This window comes from Haliaeetus albicilla, chromosome 12, assembly GCF_947461875.1.
Source record: "Haliaeetus albicilla chromosome 12, bHalAlb1.1, whole genome shotgun sequence".
Classification (NCBI taxonomy): domain Eukaryota; kingdom Metazoa; phylum Chordata; class Aves; order Accipitriformes; family Accipitridae; genus Haliaeetus; species Haliaeetus albicilla.
Genome location: NC_091494.1, coordinates 5,847,920 through 5,862,208, shown reverse-complemented (window position 1 = coordinate 5,862,208; position 14,289 = coordinate 5,847,920). Strand labels below are relative to the sequence as shown.

Below are 14,289 nucleotides of genomic sequence, written 5' to 3'. Positions count from 1 at the left end.
GTGTGTCCCTCTTACACTGGCCAGGCACTGCACGTGGTCCACAACTCCTTTCTGATCCATTTGTCAAATCTCCTCCCCATGCAGTGGCCTACCCCAGCCCTGGAAAAGGATGCAGTCCCTCACTATCAGTTCTATGGATCCAGGAGCAGTTTTAGGATGCCCTGTCTCCCACTTTGCTCCTCCTGCCACTATCCTCCATGCCCTAGATGTTTTCTCAGGTGCCTTCCAGCCACAGGAGCTCCCAGGAGCCTTGTGCTCTGAAATCCAGGCAGGCAGCAAGGGTGAGGTGGGGGTACACATCCTACTTTGGCTGGGAAGATAATTAAAAGGGCAGTCAGGGATGGCAGGGGGGATGGAGACCTTCCTCAGCACCTCCTGCTCCAGTGGATCTCACTAGGTCAGCACTTTCTGGGAATTGCTGTATTGCCAGATGTTGACTGGGCATCTGACAGGAGATGAATAAAGCCAATAAAGTTCTTATTTCTGGCTATAAAAATAATAATGAAAAGCAGACAGAGATGGGGTATAGGCTGCCCAAAGCTTTCCCAGGTTGCACTGAGCTGAATGTAGAAGGAGCTACCTTCAGTCGCCTTCCCTTCTTATTTTCTCCTGCCTCTATGCCATGAGCAATAGGCCTGAAATTAAGCAGTTGGACAATATTTGTGTACAGTCAGAAGTATTCCTCAATTTCTGTCAAAGGAACTCTCTTTTATTTATTTTACATGACCTTTTCCTGCTGGCAGCACCAGAGCTTCCCAGCCACAACTGTCCTTCAGAGTCTGTTGTGCTGAGCCAACCCCACCGTGAGTTCAGGACTCAAGACCCAGGGGTCTGCAAACCAGAGCAGCTCAAACGTCTCCCTGAAGGCCAAGCCACCTTTTTTTAATAACGACGATTCTGCCTCCAGCTCTGCAAGGGAATGCTCCTGTTTCTGTGTCAAAGGCTGCCCTGCTTCCTCGTACCTCTCTCCCCAGAGGTACAAACATGCCCGTGCTTTCAGGTCCTGTATAGCTAAAGACCAAGTTCTGAATATCCAACGATTTCCTTCATGCTCTGCTGTACCAGCCTGGGGATATTTGGCTGGGGCACTCTGAGCAGTTCTGAGATTCTGAGATGCAGTTCTGTAAAGATATTTGCTACACAATCGCTGTCAGAAGAGCTGCCTTTGTCCCCACCTGCAGCAGTGACACCTCTCCTCTTAGGAAGGTCTGCAAAAGGTGCAGATCCTACCACGCCAACACCTCCACCTATCCCAGGTGATAACTGCTCTGGCTTTAGATTTAGAGGCGAAGGGATATTTATAAACAATTACCTGGGTTTGCACCCCTCACAACCTGGGATCTAAATGAGCTCCTGGGCTGCATTCGTTAGAGGTCCTGAACAACCCACAAAACTTGAGGGAGGGCAAAGGTATCTTTCTGCCACATTGGTGCCCTCCCCGTTCACAGCTGTTACAGAGTCTGAAACTCCCTTAGTTTCAGAGACAGACTGAGCACTGCAGAACAGGTCCTGCACTGCTGTGCTGGGAACGCTGGCACCTACCTATGGGCACCTGGACTGGCTCTGGATAAGCTTGCAGATCCAGCTCAGTCCATGGCAATCAGAGCAGTCCTGTTCCCCACTGAGATCCAGGTTGGTAGCTGAAAAGAAACATTCAAAATGTGTATTAACACTGTTTTACAACGTGGGCACCACCGCAAGGAGAATGTATGTCCAGCATGGCTGTCACTTCCTCTCCACATGATGGCATGAAGCAAAGTTGCATTATTGTGGTGAGCTTCAACCCAGAAGCTAGCTCCTAGACATCTCCTAAAGCCAGGAACAAAAGTTCTTCAGAAACAATAATGCCTTCAGCCCAGAAACTGCTGCAATCTGCATGGGAAAACCTTCTGCTGGACCTCTGAAGGCCAAAGAGTTAACTCCTGATCTAAAAACCGGCAAGTTGCCTAGATACCACAGGGCATGATCTGGTTACACTTGTGCAAACAATCTGGCACCGGGCAGTGACGCACACACCTATGCATTTAACACTTCTATTTTCCCAAGCCTTAACCTCAGTTGGTAGCATAATGGACTGGGAATATACATTTAAGGTGGAAAGCATTCCTGGAAACTGGCTATTCTTCAAAGGCATATTTACTGGATGTTCCAATAGCCACAATTCAATAAATGTACAGCAATATTACACTGGGTAGAAGTATCTGGGATAAAAGAAGAGTGAAACTCCCATTACCGTTTTATTCAATATTTTTATCAATGATCTAAATGATGCTATATAAATCCTTGTTGTGGCGAAGTTTGCAGATGCCAACAAGATTGGCGGTAGGGAAACAACAAGCAGGACTGGACTATCAATATACAGCAATCTGAAATAACTGAGAGTTGGCCACACTCCAATGAAACATGCTTTAATAAGTCAAATGCAAGGTAAGACATCTGAAACCAGAAATGCAGGTTACACTTACAGGACGCTGCCTTGGAAAGGAGTTGCTTTGAAAAGGATTTAGAGGACATCACAGCAATCTGCCGTAGCCCTAAAGCTGCCATAAAGGGACTCCTCTGATCCCTCGGTGTTTAGAAAGGGCAATTGCAGACCCCAGCAGGAAGCATTCCTTCTCATACGCAGCTCCAGTGACAATCTGCTGGAAAGCCATGTTCAGGCTATGTTCCCTCCTTCATGAAGGAAGAGAAAATACAGAAGCGATTCAGGCAAAGCCAGAAAATGACCCTGGAGCTGGGAAACAGAAGCTGTCCAGCGTGCTTCTGAAGGAGCCCAAAACTGTCAGCTTATCAAAGACATGACTGAAACAGGATCTGATTACTGCTACAGGCACTAATATGGGGGAAGGCAATTGTGAGAGGGGGCTTTCGGGTACCACGATGCCTCTTCCAAGACAAGTGCAGAAGTTGGCAATTAGAAATTTAACCTTGAAATAAAACATAACAGAAACAGCAGTGAAGGTGAAATTACAAGATTAGCTGTTTTTCAGAAGGCACTCTTTAACTCATATTCTGGGAGAAATTATATAGGCAGTTAGACTAAACATGGCCGTCGTAATCCCTAGATTACTAGACTGGAGTCTAGTTCTTGCACAAACTGTTCGGAGCAGGCATTTCTTTGTATTTGAAGGAATGGAGGAAACACTGTGAAAAGGCTCAGGCAGCCTGAAAGACTCTTCCTAGCTGCCTCGAACTCTACGCTATGCTCGGGGGGATACTTCCACTGCTTAAGCTTTACATACTGTAAGTTATATGACTGTCTCTTCCCAAATTAAGCAGACACAGATTCCCTCCTGCCGAGCTGAAAATCTCAGTATCAGTTTCTCCAGTCCTCACCAAATCCTCACCAGTCTGGCTCTGGAGAAAATGCATAAAGAACCCCTGTCTGCTCCTAGTTACAGCTGGGGAACTGTACAGATATCAGTGAGGTTTCAGGGTGTAACAGAGCAGAAACCAGCTCAGCATGCTCATCTTCTCAAGCTAAGTCTGTCCTTCTGTTTCAATAGATTAGCTCTTTGCCTGCATTTCCCCTTGCACAGTGATGCCAGCCTGGCCACAGCAACAGTAAGAAGGAAACAGCGGGAGGCCTTGCTTCATCCAACACCAACTCCCAGATCTCTTAACAGTGGCGGCTTTTGTTCTCCTGGTTCCTGTCTGATCTCTCCAGCCCCGTCTTACAGCACTCTACATTCTTCCTTCAGGGCCCCCTCCTACAGTAACTCCATAAAATAGCATACTACTTTTCTATTTCAAATCCAGACCTGGCATCTGAGCAAAAATAGAAAGTGATCAATCATCACACTGATGCAGAAGGGTCTTTTTTCCATCTCTCCATTGCTTTTGCAAGCTGAACTGTCAGAAGTGAAAATTCATCTTCTGTTTGAATATGCAAGGAACACATAGACTTGGGCAGTGTCATACAAGGAGTGTATTTTCTAGATAAAAAATGAATGCACTGCAGAGAATAAACTGATAAAGCTAATCTTACCTGTACATCTTCCTGCCAAACTGTGGCTGGAAACTCTTATCACAGCTAGAGGGTGAACCACACTTCTCACCACTCTCATTTGATGCTGTGCCCCACACAGCACTTCATCTCTTGGCTCCTAAATCCAAAGTCATCAGTGGGAACCAGGCAACTTTTCCACTTGTAGACTGGATCTCAGGTGGAGTACCAGATACAAGTTTCCTTGATGGATCCAAAGCCTGTCCAGACAGTGCCATCCCTTCCCTCAAGGGCAACAGCAATGCTAATCACAAAACAAGCAACCTCCTGATTGCAAAGTATCGCTGCCCTGGAACAAAAGCATTTCAGAGTGAACATGTTACAAAACCAATAAAATAGGCTGTGCATGTTCAGATTAACTTCCATTAGCTATTTCCAGGAATGAGGGGCTGGTTTGACCAGCTTCCTGCAGACTCTCCTACAGCTGTATTGGTGTTTGCTTTATTTTGGAGCAGGACAGCCCTTTTGAGGTGACTCTGCTAACCTTCCCCACTTACTACATTTAGGTCCACGCTGCAGAATTGTATTCCTTTCAGACAAAACTAAATGACAAGATGATGTCCAAAGACCCACACAACACATCCCAGCTGCTACTGAACGTTCAAAGCCATGGAGCCAGCTCAGACCTATCCCAAGTAAATTCCCCAGAAAGCATATAGTGGAGCAGCACCAAACGTTTCACTCCCCAGATCTGCTTCTACCACACGTTGCTGCTTCCTCATGCAGGTGTAACCGCTAGGAAGCCTCTCTCTGCATCCACTTATCTCCCTGCCAGACCTCATGATGCTTCCTGGACAGCCCTTTGCAGTACACAACTTTTTTGCAAGAATTAACTAAAATTTTCCCCCATTATACTCTGTTCTCATTTAGCTAAACAAGATTTCCTCTAGCAGGAGATGGAAGGTGGTGCGGCTTGGAGCTAGCAGCTTACCCTGTTGCCTTTTGAGTGCAGCCTTCAGAGGTCTTTTCCCTGGAAGCCTGGCTTGGCTCTAACTCACTGGCAGGTTCTGAATTAAAAAAAGCAGGGGCTGAGGTTCTCATAGGGAACCATGTGTTCTCATGCTGGAGGCACTGAAGTAAACAGAAGGTCAGGTGAATTCCCATAAAGAAATTACCAGGATCATTAAGGATTAATAATTATTTTTGCATCTGATAAGTTACTGTACCGTTAATTTCTTTCAACAGTTTTTTCTTAGCTGTTGTGTGCATGACCAAATTCTCTGCGAGATCACCTCTGGTACATTACCTGACATGCTCAGATGACAGCTTGTATAAGACCTGCTCATTCAATAGTTATTTTCCAATTAGCATGTAGCTGTGGTGTGATGAGTAATCTTGTACAGAGAAAGGGAATCTTAATTTGCCTGCCCTTAAAACAGGATACTGTGATTTCTAATGAGTGTCAAACTATTGCAAATCTCAACCAACCAAAATAAAAGGTAACTGGCTAGTGTCAAGTCTAATTTCACTAAACAATCATTAAATTCTCCTGCTATGACTGATTTTGAACTGGCAGTAAGAATGAGTTATACCTACTACATGGGGGTTTCCTATTTTTTCTTCGGTTCTATCTTTATTTGCCAGATTTATTTTGTGGTTTACATTTTAATTTTTTTGCCCTTCTGTTAATGATAAAAGATGTCTGAAGATTTGCAGTTCAGCTTCTCAGCAGCAGAGAATTCAGGAATATGACATCTGGGTATACTGTCAGTGTAAATGGCCACCTTTAAACATCTACACTAACTTTGAAATACAGGCATTCACTGCCCCAAAAGGTTGCTCCCATTGCAAAAATCTCAACCCCAAAGCATCACTCTTCTCCCAGAAATGAATACTGCCTCAGAAGCTGATCTAAATCAGAGACCAAGATAGAGGAAAAACCACTCTTCTCTAATTTCCACTCTTCCCCTACTCAGAATCTCATACGACAAATCAGCCGCTAGTTATAGTACATCTTCCAAAGATTGAACATTTTTTTTCCCAGAGCGGCAGAAAGAAGAGCGTATGTAACACTGTCACTGGAGTAGCACAGTCATCACATCACTCTTAAAAACTGGTAGAAAAGCTGCTGGGAAGCACCAAGTGTTGCCTGCTGGACAGCTCAGCTGTCTCGCACTCAATGGGAGCAGGCTGAAGCCGAGGAAGTCCCTTTCTTGCCTGGACTGGCAAGATGTTGCCCAGACATTGTGTAATGAAGAGCACCTAAAACCAGAAACCCAGCTGAACGTGAAGTTTGGTAGCTCAGGTGATAGGTATGGTAAGAGTAATATTTACACAGCTAAACATGGCTAGGATACGGCTACACTTCAATGTTGCTGTGTGCTATAATAGGACAGGAGCTAGAAGTGTAGTATCTGCTCCCAGTTAACTGTGGATACATGAGAACAAGAATGTTTTGTTCGTATCCAGTTCCCCCTTCTTCCACTGCAGGTAGTCAGGAACAGGTGAGTCCTTACTCAGAGACATAAATACCACCTCTCTCAGATATAATTGCTACATCAGCTACACACAGAATATATATTTTATATACTATAATAAAACATGGCCAAACAGAATATATATTTTATATGCTATAATAAAGCATGACCACCCCCAGTACTTCCTATCAAACACTGCTGTGCAAATGTTTACGCTGAAAGTGTATTAAGGACTCAAAAAATTAAAAAATGAAAGAAAAAATATATCTCTGTCCTCCTGCTGTGATTCGTCTCACCCCCATACCTCCACCACACCTTACGATACGAACCTCCCCATCTCCACTGAAAAGACTCCAGTTCATACCTCCAGTTCTCTGTTAAAGGTGCTGCAAGTGCCATTGAGCATCTTGGTCCAGTCAAGATCATATTGTGGTTTTGAGTCTCCTTACATAATTTAGCAAGATTATACTGCCAAAAAGCAATTTCTCTGCAAAAAAAGACCAGTAAGTCTTGCCCGATCCCTTTAGCTCTGTATCATCTGCAAATTTAATGATCCTACATGCTGCAGTGTTGCGTAAATCTTTAATAAAAATATTAAAGAGCCCCAGCAGCAGACCTGCTCTTCAGTCACCTCCTCATTGACACTCACCCTTAGCTCCAAGCCATGACTCTGCCTTCTTGCCAGTATTTTACCCTTTTCAGTAATAGATTATTTTAACCTGCATTTAGGGAGTTTGTACTATAATCCATAACGGAAAATTTTCTTAAAACCTTCTGGACAATCAGATAGATTTATGCTATCTAGACTGATAGTTAGTTCATTAGCATAAGTGATCAAATTAGTCTGACATGATTTACCTGCAATATATCCATGCTGACTCACTCCTATTACAGTAAATTTATTCTTTCTTAAAAAACAGCTGCAAACTAACTGCAAATGAAGATTTCATAAGAACAATGTTCATCTTGAATCTTTGCCTCCTGTTGTTATTTCTGTTGTGATGGAGTGTACACATTTTTCCGTCATTTTGGGAATAGGCCAGACTAAGAGAAAGCCAGAGGGCACAGGTACAAGTAGAGGTACAAAAGAATTATCTCTCCAGAGAGGGCTGCTACAGTTAAGGATGCTTGACTCCTTTCACAGAGAGGCACAGCACAAGGAATTAAGCCTGGCACGAGACACTCAAAATAGGATTTCATTTGATCTGATTTTCTATGAACCCTGACAAAGCACGCTGGGTAAGAGAGAGTGTGGAGCAGTAAGGTCTACCTTGGTAGCTTCCAACCATAGACAGCATCATCAACTTCTACATCTAATAAAACTACTAAAAAAAAAACAACCCTAAAAAAAGCTATGCATGGCTAAACTATCCTCACTACAGGAACAATTTCCTGACATGTAACCTAAATCTTTCCCACCACGATCCAAATCCACTATTTCTTGTCCTACCCCTGCCTGCCAGGAGAGTCAGGTCCAATGAATCTGTTTTCAGAGACCAGGCAGAAAGACCTGTAATTCTTCCCTCAGGGCAACTGATAATTTTCTCTCAAACTGAAACCTCCATTTCCCTTGCTCCTCTGTCTAGTGGGGACCTGTAGACTAGACGAACATTACAATCCTGCAGAGAGATCCTTCTCCAATGAAACAGGGCTTTGGGGGAATTTGCTAGCCTGGGTTTTTTGGTAGGAAAGGTTTCCTTGCAAAAGCTGAGCTCAAGTCCAGAGAACTGAAGTCCACTGATATATTCAGTCACAACATGCTTTCTCTTCTTTGTCTTGACTGCTCTGGCCCAGACCATGGCTGTCACCTACCTGCCTCCTCCAGGTACCTCTTCTCCCGAGCTGAAGAGAAGCTCAGGAGGCCTCCTCAATTATTCTGGGTATACAAAATTGCTTCTTACAGTTTCTTTACCCACCATGATGGCTTGTAGATAATAATGTCCTTCCACATAGGGTTTGCCCACATCTGAATGCAGTTGTTAAACCTCAGGGAGCAGCCAAAGCCTGCAAGGATTGCCGCCGACACAGTGCACAAGCACTGCTGCACTGGGGGCCTGGGGTATAATTCCAGCTCTGCTACTGTCCTCTTGTGCCACCTTTAGGCATGTCACCTTCCTCCCAGAGCCGGCTTCCCCTCCCACCTCGAGTCCGACTTGTGTTTAAATCCTGAACTCTTCAGAGAAGAGACCAACTCATGTGTTTCCCAGGATCCACTGTGCAAAGATATCTAAATGTGCTTCCCCATCTCTTTTTGTTAAAGGAGAGAACTTTCTTTCATTTTGCTGTTGGCTAAACATTCAGTAGAGATTTTTCACACAGGATTTAAAGACTGCAGAGGAGATGACTTGGGAACTTACCGCATAATGCCTGTAAGTTAATTTTTGTCTACGGAAGCATTCTTGTATAGAAGGATGCTTACGAAGGTCCACTCCACAGGCAGGCTATTGGGTAATCTGTCTGTTACCAACTGAATCATTAAATTACATTTTTAATTTTGACTGTATTCTTCAACACAGTGAAGCTACATGCAACATCCTGCTGAGGGCAAAGTGAGTCAAATAGTTATTAAATGGTCACAGTTAAAAGGTAGAACAAAGGTCCAGTCATTAAAGCATGCACAGAAAACCAAGCCTTTTCCACTACACAGTAATCCTCTCTAAGGCTTCCCCACTGGTTGACATGGTAAATAATATAGCCAGAGATGATACTTTTTCCTTCTACATATACTCTCATTTAGTTTCTTGGGGCAAAAAACTTTTCAGGCTCTTAGGGATTTGCCTATTGTGTTTAAAAAGAAGTAAAGTTAACCGTGACAGTCACTGAGGCATTTCAAGCCTGCTATGTTGGATCAGTTAACCAAGGGGATAAGATGTGTCCTTGAGGAAGAACAGGTACCAGTGAGGCTTCATCCCTAACCAGCCAGTGGTCTGGATTCGGCAAAATTCTCAAGTGCATAACTAAAGCTGAAGCATATACTTAAGCATCATTGACTTCAAATGGTTTTAAGCACATATTTAAAATTAAGCAGAGGCTTTGATAACTTGGGACCTCAGTCAAATCTAAGGACCTCTAGGAAATAAGGAGATACTGCCTATGTTCAAGGTATGTCTCCAAGCACAGGATACACATGCCACTCCATGTAAACCCTAAAATTAGTGCATAATCTGTAGACTACCAGGAAATCTTAATCTCTTCTCGATCAACATCATCAAAGTCATGACAGTGCTGCAAAAACCGTTCTTTAATTACATGTGATCATTGAAGCTAACCACGTACTGTATAATTAGTAAGAAAAATGAATTATTTAAGTAACTTGCATTTAACAAATAGTACTGCCATTCTGATTGCAATTCAGTATTCAGTCACCATAAAAAGACATTCTTCTTATGCAGGAAAACAGATTTTCCTGCTTCTAAGATCTTGCAGATTTGAGAGTTTTTCCAGGGGTTTCAAACATAAAGTCCTATGTCCTTATACAGATTTGAGGGTCAGTAGCGACGAGGTACCTTATCAGGCAGACTGATCTCTGGAGCAGGTTCCTAGCTGGATTAAGCACAGCTATGCACTGCTGTGAATGGAGGAAAACAAACAAAAATACAATGGGGAAAATAATAGCCTTTCTCTCATTTGACAGAGACCTTGCTTTTTCCCTCTTTTTTTCCTTGTACATTTTCATCGTTTTATAGACAGGTAATTACATGTCTGAGGTAAAGACCAACCCTCCTAGTTCATGCTTCAGAGCTGACAGAATTCAGTTGCAATTTTATCACAGTAATCACAGATTCAGTAGAAATGCAGCTGGGATGCAGCTGGGGTGGAGGTGGAAGAAGAGCTCACTTGACCACCTAATCAAGGTTTTCGAATGAGAGACCTGGAATCAGACATGGAGTTACCGCTCTTACCTTTAGTTTCATCTTCTAAGCATGGGAGAGAGAGACCTGAAGCAATGCAGAGCTGACCTAAGTTCTCACAACACAAGACAAGGTTGCAAGACCATCCCAGCTCACTCTCAGGAGCAGGTTAGCACACCTGAGCAGAACTGCACCCTAGCCAGCGAACCTGCTCTCTCAGAAAGGCTAATTAAGTGGGGTGAACCTAGACAGTCCTAAACTTGAGCCAGTTTTCTACCAGCCAACTCAGCATCTCAGCCCTGCAGTTCCTGACACTTCCATTCCAGCAGAAGCAATGGCAGAGCCAGCTCAGTCTGCCTGACCTCCCTGCCCAGACATGCCCTTCATTTCCCACAGAGCCCCACAGCTACATTCGCTTGGACTAAAAAACCAGCTAATGGCTGGTAGCCATGTGGGCTAGCAAGCACATGTCATTTGTGGAGGACAGGAGCAAGAAACATCTCTGAATTTATGGCATCATAGCCCAATCTTGTAGCTTCCTCTGAAGCATGGAGTGGACTCTGCTAGGGCGAAGAGGGGAGGATGATGGTGTAGAAGGACTACATGGACATTTTCATAAGGACGTGGGTCCAGAGGCTCTGCTCCATTGTCATTAGCTAGTCTAGGGAGGTCAAACCAAGAGCTACACTGCCAAAGGCTGCCAAGATCAGGGGTAAATGAACAAATGAGACGACGAGAGAAATAACCAGGAGTGAAGTGAACAAACATTTGGTTTAACAGCAGCTTCCACTCACCTGGCACTGGATCTTGTCAAAACATCTTTATCTTATCACCAGCAGTGCTCGGCAATAGCGTCATGCCATCCATGGGCCCATAGGGCAAATAAACCTCTTTGCAAGATATGAAGAAAAAGGAAAGAGTGAAAACAGCTTTGCTGGTTTTCTAGTGACAGAATGGCCAGTAAAGAAAACTGATATTCCCTGTACAGAACCCAGTGTTAAAGACTGGATAGGAAATAAGTCCTGAAATTACCATCAAACATTTTCCTGTCTAACACACGCTTGTTCTTGAGGTCTTCAGTCATTATTATTTCTACAGGGTTGTTCCTGGAAGCACCTCTTTCTGACACATACACTCACAGAACAAACCAGACACGTATCCAAAACTGCTCCTAAGAAGCTCCAGCACTGGACTCTCCCTCTCCAGCCCCAGGAAATCTGCTCACACCATTGCTATTCTTAGTGCTTTCCCAGCATCTACACTGAACATCCCTTGTTGTACATTAAGCCCATTCTTGCCCTCTCGCTGCCTTGTAGATCTGAGTAACAGATCCATCCATCCCTCTTTGCCAGAGCATCACCAGGTGTCCTCTAAGTTGTCTCTTGCCCAGACACTGCCAGTTCCTTCAGTCTGCTCCCCAGGCCAGCGTTCTCTAGATTTATGATTGCTCTGGTCTGCTGCTCATCTCTCTTTGCTATGCATACCTCCTGTCTTCCCACTGAGGCTTTGCCCATGCTGAACAAGCAGGGACTGTTTTACATATCTCACAGGTGCAGTTTCTATTTCATAGAGGGGGTAAGATATGAAAAGCTCTGGTCAATCAAAAATGTGGGAAAAAGACACAAGAGCCATGCCTCTGCTCTAATCATGAGCCTATACCTGCTCAAAGAGTGTCAGTCTAAAATACACTTTGGATGAGAAGATAAAATCAGGAGCATCACAACTAAATTGGGATGTCTGGTCACTTTAGCCATATCACAAGTGTGCTCTGCTGGTGCTATTGAACCCTCTTAAGCTGCCCTTTAGCAGCACGTCCCTTTCTAAAGCTGCCAGTGCCTTTGTTCTTCTTCAGAATAGCTGCCCGCTTGTGCACACAGAGGCAGGGGAAGGTTGGACACTGCGTGTTGCATTGTACTGTCAGGCTAAATAGAAGCTGATGGGATAATAATTAATTGCAGTCTCCCTGTAATAAAAGACGAGACAAAGCTAGAGATATAAATAAAATCATCAAAGGAACTCACAGAATAGGAGCTGTGTCTGCATTTTGTGGGCAATTTACAAGCCAAAGGAAGGTTGGGAACCCAAGGACTGAAAAGTAATAAAAATCTATGGACCCCTCACAAAACCGTGACAGCATCTCACTGATCTGTCTTGTTACCAGGCAGAGGTATAAATTCCCTCAACACCTTTGTTGTTTAAGGAACTGGAAAGGGAAGGGAAAAAAAAGGCTTGAAGTGGTAGTGACCCCCAGCTCACTCAGCCCCGAACAGCGGGGAGGTGCCCTCGGAGAGAATAGAGGAGACAGAAGGCACCCAGCTCTGCTCCGAGGGCAACAGGCTGCCAGCAAGTGCCGCCAGCCTGAAAATATGGTCTGGAGAGCTCTGGGCAGCCGGGAGTGCTTCAATGGAGACATTTTTAACTCTCTTTGTACCAGGAGGGCTCCTTTCCTTATGGCCTGCACAAAAGCAAACCCTGCCCTGACCTATAACTTGCCAAACCCCAGCTGCCTCTCCCTGCTCACCGGCTGTTGTCATGACCATCACCTTCCAGCTTGGGAGGAAGAAGTGGTGACGAGGCAGAGCCAGAGCTGAAAGGGCCCCCAACACCATCCCAGCCTCGTGGGCAGCTGCAACCTGCAGACATGGGCAGCAGAACAGAGAGGGGAATCCTCCCCCTGCTCCCTCCCCATGCGGCTGCGAAAGAGGAAAATGGATATAAAAGAGGATGGATATGAAGGGAGGAGAGGGAAAGAAAGAACCTATGTCTTGGACTCAACTCCTATTTAATGCCTAATTCTCACTAAAGTCAGATAAACAGATGCCTAAATAGCCTCACAGCAACAGCCAGTTACATGACACATCCCTCTGTGCAGCAGCCTGCCCTGCTGCCCAGCTTGGGGAGCGTCTGATACAACTCAACCCCAAGAGCAGAAGAACTGAAAGAAGAAAATTATTGGGTGCTCTCATAAAAAAGGAACAGATACAGCTCTCAGAGACATCTGGGCCAAACTGCTGCTGGTACCGGCCTCTTCTCCTGGGAAATGGGCCATTATACATTCAGCTCATCTGCATATTGCCATTAAACCCACCACAGAGATACAGAGACTTCCCTCATTCATTCCCTGAAGTGAATGGAAAGGCTAGGAAGAGGGAAAGCAATGAGGCACATCCTCTGTAAGGTAAAAGCTGGGTACACATCAGGGACAAGCTGGAAGCACAGGTCCCAAATCCCAGCCCAAATCTGGGCTTTGTTTGGGTTTTTTTTTTCGCCTTCTCTTTTTAAAATTCTCCTTTCAGAAATTTCTTCTCTGGTTAAATGAAGCCAAGGTAAAGAAACAGCAACTAATTAAAATGAACTGCTGTTGCACAATATTCCCCCCAAAGGCAAACACAATCTTCTTCCCGGAAGGAACAAGCAAGGCCTCAAATAAACAATAACTTCCTCAACGTAGCCGGCAAAGTCTTTCTTCCACCCATTACCTAAACAACAAACAAAGCAACCAAGAGAAAAAAGTCATCTCCCTTTCCCCGGTGCCTGCCTTGCCAGAACACTACATCTCCGCAGCAGCAATGCCAGTTGGGAGGGAAATTGACTTCTCCCCACCTGCAGCATGCCGGGCTCTGCCTTGCTCAGGGTGATCTCTTCCAGCAGGAGCTGGGGACCTGGTGGGTGGTCATCAGAGAGAGGGGATCATTACAGATCACTCCCTGCCTTGTGTCTCCCTGAAGACCGGGCTTGTCAGGAAGAAGAGGTGATATGGCCCTAGCTAGCCCTGTAGGCAGCAGAGCTCTTGCCAGCCCAGGAGCTTTGGTCTGCCGGGAGGGCTACAACTTTTGCCTTGGCTTCTGTGCAAGCAACAGAACCACTACTGGGTTGGTTAGCTTTAGGGACCGAGTCTTGGATCTAAAAGCAGGAGTCTGGGTTGTCTGAACTAAGGGTCAGCTATGGCTTACCAGGCTTCAGCTGATAACTCTCTCTGTGGTCTAGCTGGCAAGAGAGGAGAGCTGAGCACATG

At 44.9% G+C, this 14,289-nt stretch overlaps 1 long non-coding RNA gene across 1 annotated transcript in view; it reads right to left on the bottom strand.

The window, feature by feature from the left end:
- Positions 1–1,638, bottom strand: part of LOC138687981 (uncharacterized) — a 37,287-nt gene extending 35,649 nt beyond the window's left edge. Inside the window, exon 1 of the long non-coding RNA XR_011327018.1 lies at positions 1,543–1,638. This is a non-coding gene — a long non-coding RNA (uncharacterized lncRNA). The remainder of the gene's footprint in view (positions 1–1,542) is intronic.
- Positions 1,639–14,289: the final 12,651 nt, after the last annotated feature.